Source organism: Procambarus clarkii, chromosome 33 (assembly GCF_040958095.1).
Source record: "Procambarus clarkii isolate CNS0578487 chromosome 33, FALCON_Pclarkii_2.0, whole genome shotgun sequence".
Taxonomy (NCBI): domain Eukaryota; kingdom Metazoa; phylum Arthropoda; class Malacostraca; order Decapoda; family Cambaridae; genus Procambarus; species Procambarus clarkii.
Genome location: NC_091182.1, coordinates 14,805,302 through 14,810,781, shown reverse-complemented (window position 1 = coordinate 14,810,781; position 5,480 = coordinate 14,805,302).

The following is a 5,480-nucleotide window of genomic DNA, read 5'->3' as shown; positions in this document are numbered from 1 at the left end:
TCACTGAACCCGATCTCGACGGACTGTCGGTTCTTAAGGTGGCGTTTGTGGGGCATATACTCACGACGCACCCCTAGGAGGACCCCGGCATGATCGGCGATAGCTTCTTGTTGGGTGTCCTGCCTCTAATTGTGGCTCCATGGTGGGTGTGGGGGCACATTCGTGAAAGAATATTCCTTTTCGTAGCGATGATAACCCCTGTTTCGACTGTTTCTGCTTTACCTATTCAAGCTCGTGGGGTGGACGACCAAGCCCCTGAGTCGGCCTGTATTAGAAGACCAGGCTCTGTAGCTCCCGCTGCGTTGGGCCCCGACCTTGCTCCTCCTTTGACCGTCCTGACCTCTTCCCCCAGCTCCCCTCCCTCCTCTGTGGTTGGGTCGAGCCTCGAGCCCCCAGTGGTGACCACTTCGCCCCCTGGTGCAGCTAAGTCTCTCGTTGTGACTACTGCGCCTTTTAACCCCTCTCTCTGGGGGTTCTCACCGCCGTCCTCGTCACGGCTGCCCTCGCTCGATTCCTTCCCGTTCTGATACCTATCAAGCCTTGTTTGGTCCCGCTTCGTGGGCCAAATATTTTGATCTCCTCCCTCTTGATTCTACGCCTCCTGACGATTTCTAACTCCATCGACATCTCGTTGATTCCGTGGATGCCTCCATTACTTTCAACCCCACTCGCCTCGGTACGCGTGTCGTTGCTGCTCCTTCTCAGGATGCTGTTTCCCGCTTGGCTGCCTTATCCTGCCTTGGCGAGACCCCTGTTTGGGTCTCGAAGAACGCTCAGTTGAATGCCACTATTCTGCTCCCGCCCCGTGTTGCGACCGGTGTTCGGGACCTGCGAGACTGCCATGACGATATTCGACATATCCTTACTGCCCAGGGCCATTCTATTCTCCAGGTGGACACGTTTACTCGTCCCCCTCGTGGTAGTCGCCGTCAACCCCTCCGAGTTGTGAAGATTACCTTTGATGGTAGGACCCTTCCACCCTCTGTCATTCTTGCTGGTGCCAGGTGCTCTGTCCAGGAGTACATTCCTTCTCCTCGGCTCTGTAATAAGTGCTGGAGGTTTGGGCATGGTGCCCTCCGCTGTTCCGGGACTGTCTCTCTCTGTCCTTTGTATGGTGGCGAAGGTCACTCTAAGTCGGAGTGCACTTCTCCTCAGGCTAGTTGCCTCAACTGCAGTGAGGCCTATCCTACCTTCTCCCGTGTGTGTGTTCATTACAAGCTTGAGGCAGCTGTTCTCAACTTGAAGCACCGGGAGCGTTTATTTTTTCCTGAGGCGAGACGCCAGGTTCGCCGACTCCCGCCTTATGCTAATATATCTTATGCTCGCGTGTTGCGCTCTTCTTCTCCTCGTCCTTCCCACCTTCCTCAGACTCACAACCGTTTCCGGGCCTTGGACCCTGATATGCCCACTGCCCCCTCCTCTGTTCCTTTGGGTTCGCTCCAGAAGGATCCACGTCCTGGTCCTCTGTCTGGGGTTCCCCTTCTTTCTACCCGGTCTGTCTTGTCTCCTGTGTCTTCTTCCTCGTCTCCCTCCGTTCCTCCTTCCCATCCTTCCCCTCCGTCTCTTGACTCTCTCCGCCGCCTGTCGGTACGGGCTGATGTCCATCGCTATCCAAACGGCCGTCATGTGTGCTCTCGTTCAGCTTCTCCTGTTGAGACGCTAGAATCCGTAGCCCAGTACGTAGTTGCTGGGACACCTGTATCTTTAAGTCAGAAGCGTAAGCCTGGCTCCTCTCCTTCCTCCTCCCCGACGGGTAAGAAGGTTTCGCTTTCTTCCTCGGCCCCTACTTCTGTCTCTCTTGCTCCTTCCCCTCCCATTTCGGTGGTTGCGCCCCCTGTTCCTGCTATGGAGGTTTCTTTAGCCCCCGCTTCCCTCTCAGTTGCTGCCCTTGCTGAGGTGCGCTCCCCTCTTTCTACTCCCCCTCTTCCTGCTGCTGTCCTTGACTGCTCCCCTCTGTTATCTCCTCCTCTTCCTCCTCCGGTCCACCTCTGGTCTGTTCTCCCGCCTCCTTCCCTTCGTCTTTGCTCAGTTTACCCATGCCCCCTAACCCTGACTTTGCTGACCCTGATCCCGACCCTGATATTCTTTAACGTGCTATGTTGCTCTTTCGCCTTTATTTCTTCCTTGTTCTCTGTTGTTGTCCTTTCTCTTCTCGTCGATGTCTATTCTTCAATGGAACGTTCGAGGTTATTACGCCAATTTCCTCGAACTCCAACTTCTGATTTCGCCGTTTTCGCCCCTTTGTGTCTGTCTCCAGGAGCCGATGCTTGGTTCTCGTCCTGGTCGTGGTCTCGTCCTGGTCTCGTGGCTATTCCTTTCTCTCCCCCCCCCTCAGCCGTTGCTGGGGCTCCTAATTCTTCTGCTCTCTTGATTCGTGCTGATGTTCCCTTTGTTACTTTTTCCTTCGACTCTCCATTACTCTGCTGCTCGTATCTTTGTGGGGAAATGGTACACAGTTTGTTCCATTTATCTCCCCCCGAGTGTCCCGCTTTCTCTTCCTGATTTGAAACACCTCCTAGACTCCTTGCCGGAGCCTGTGCTCCTGCTGGGTGACTTCAATTGTCGTCAATCTCTTTGGGGTGATGTTCTGACGAATACCCGAGGTCGCTTTCTTGAGCCGTTTCTCCTCTCTTCTTCCCTGTCTCTTCTGAATTCTGGTGAGCCCACTCATTTGGACTCTCGGACTCGCACCCTTTCCTGTCTTGATCTTTCTCTCTGCTCTTCTTCTCTTTACTTAGATTTTACGTGGCAGGTTCTTGATGACCTCCATGGCAGTGATCATTTTCCCATCCTTGTTTCCTTTTTCTCTTTTCGCCATTCCCTCTCTTTCCCTAGGTGGCAGTTTGCTAAGGCGGACTGGACCCTATTTACCCTCAGTGCTGCTCTCTCTGACCTCTCCCTTCTGCCTCTCTCTTGCGCTCTCCTCCTTTTTTATGACACTGTCTTCGACGCTGCCCTCCGCTCTATTCCTCGCTCTTCCTCACGGGGTCCACGGGAGTGCGTTCCCTGGTGGAATGCGGACTGTGCTCGGGCTGTCCGCTGTAAGCGTGCAGCCTAGAAGAGGCACCACCGTAGGCAGACGACCGATTTTTTTTTTTTTGGAAAGCGAGTGGGGTGGCCCGTAGGGCCATCCGTACGGCTAAACGTGAATGTTGGGCATCTTATGTTTCAACAATTACGTCCGAAACTCCTCTGCCCCAGATCTGGAAGCATATCCGCAAGATAGCGGGTAAGTTCGTTCCCGATGTTTCACCGGTTCTTCACCTCCATGATACTCTTGTGGCGGACCCGTTGCAGGTCACTTCCAAACTGGGTTCCGACTTTTTTTCTGTTAGCTCTGGTCTTCATCTTCCCCAATTTTCCTTCTTCGTAAACCTGTCCTTGAGTCTCGTCCTTTAGATTTCTACACTCGTCTTCATCTTCCCTATAATGATCCCTTCTCTCTCTCTGAACTTCGTTCTGCCCTGGCCCTCTGCGGTTCTATGGCGGCGAGCTCCGATGGTATTTATTATGAGATGCTTCGCCATCTCCCTCCGTGCACGTCTCAGTATTTACTGAGTCTGTATAATCGGATCTGGGAGTCGTCGTCAGTCCCTGAGGACTGGCTCGATGCCGTTGTCCTCCCTGTTCGCAAACCGGGGTCTCTGGGTACTTCCCCTAAGGACTTTTGCCCTATTGCCCTCACAAGTTGTGTCTGCAAACTCTTTGAACGTATGGGTTAACGTTCGTCTGATGTGGTTCCTGGAACACCATCACCTCCTCTCCCCTTCTCAATTTGGTTTCCGCAAGTGCTGCAGCACGACAGATGTCCTGGTGAACTTGGAGGTCTATATTCGTACTGCTTTTGCTGCGAAGACCTCCGTTGTTGCCGTCCTTTTTGACCTGGAAAAGGCTTACGACACCACTTGGCAATATCATATTCTATCTCAACTTCATTCTTTTGGCCTTCGTGGTCATCTCCTCTTTCTCCGCAGCTTCCTCTCTCGTCGTTCCTTTCGGGTGCGCCTTGGTACCACTCTCTCTGCCTCTTCTCAGCAATACGAAGGTGTGCCCCAGGGTAGTGTTCTGAGCACTACTCTTTTTCTGGTTGCCCTCAATGGTCTTCTTTCCTCTCTTCCTTCAGGTGTCTTCTCCGCTCTCTATGTCGATGATCTTACCCTTTGCTGTCGGGGTGATGATTCGCCTCTCCTTCAGCGCTGGCTTCAACTTGCAATTGATGCCGTGTCGTCTTGGGCCACCGATCATGGCTTCAAGTTCTCTACTTCTAAGACTTGTGCCATGACCTTTACGTGGAAACGGGTTGTTCTTCGTCCCCTCTTTGTCACTTTATGGTCATCCCCTCGAGTACAAAAATTCCGCGAAGCTTTTGGGGTTATTCCTTGACACTCGTTTGTCTTGGTCTCCCCATTTCTCTTACCTCCGTGTTGAGTGCGCTAAGGCCCTTACCCTCCTTCGGGTCTTGTCCCATACTTCTTAGGGGGCAGATAGGCGCACACTCCTTGCTTTACATTCCTCTCTCCTCCTGTCTAAGCTCGATTATGTTTGCACTGCTTACTCGTCTGCTTCTCCTTCTACTCTTCGCCGTCTTGATGCTTTGCACCATACTGGGTTGCGCCTCGGTTCTGGTGCCTTTCGTTCGACTCCCGTCCTTAGCTTGTATGTTGACACTGGCTTCCTGTCTCTCCAGGACCGCCGTGATCGCTACTGTCTTCGCTATCTTGCGCGGTCCTTACAACATCCTTCCTCTCGCCTCTGTCGTGCTTTAACTTTTACCACTCCTGCGGTTCCTGTTCCTCTTCACCACCTCCCTCTTTCTGTCCAGTTATCTCGCCTACAGGATTCTCTTTCTGTTCGTATTTCTAATGTTTCTCCTCGTGTTGTTCCTTCTTTGCCCCCGTGGAGAGTCTCTCTTCTGCGGTTTTGTACATCTTTGACCTGTATCACTAAAGCTTTTACCCCTCCTACGGCTCTCAAACGCCTTTTCCTTGGTGCACTTTTCTTCTCACTCCCGCTCCGTTTCTGTCTTCACCGATGGGTCCAAGTCTGCGGACGGTGTTGGCTACTCTGTTGTTTTTCCTGATCGCACTTATGTGTTGCTTACCTCCGGAGACTAGCATCTTTACAGCGGAGCTTTATGCTATTCTCTATGCTCTTTGTCTCCTGCTTTCTCGTTGTCAGTCTTCCTTTGTAGTTGTTGTTGACTCTCGTAGTGCCCTCATGGCTCTCGGGTCCTTTAATCCGGTTCATCCAGTAGTTGTCGAGATCCAGCATTGGCTGTTTCTTGTTCACAGTAAATTTAAGTCGGTTGAGTTTTGTTGGGTTCCCAGCCATATTGGTGTGTCTTTAAATGAGCGTGCGGATGCTGCCGCCAAGGAAGCTGTCCGCTCTTGTCCCATCTCTCGTAAAGGCATTCCGTATTCCGACTTTTACCCGGTTATCCATTCCTCAGTCCTTACCCGTTGGCAGGCTTCTTGGTTGTC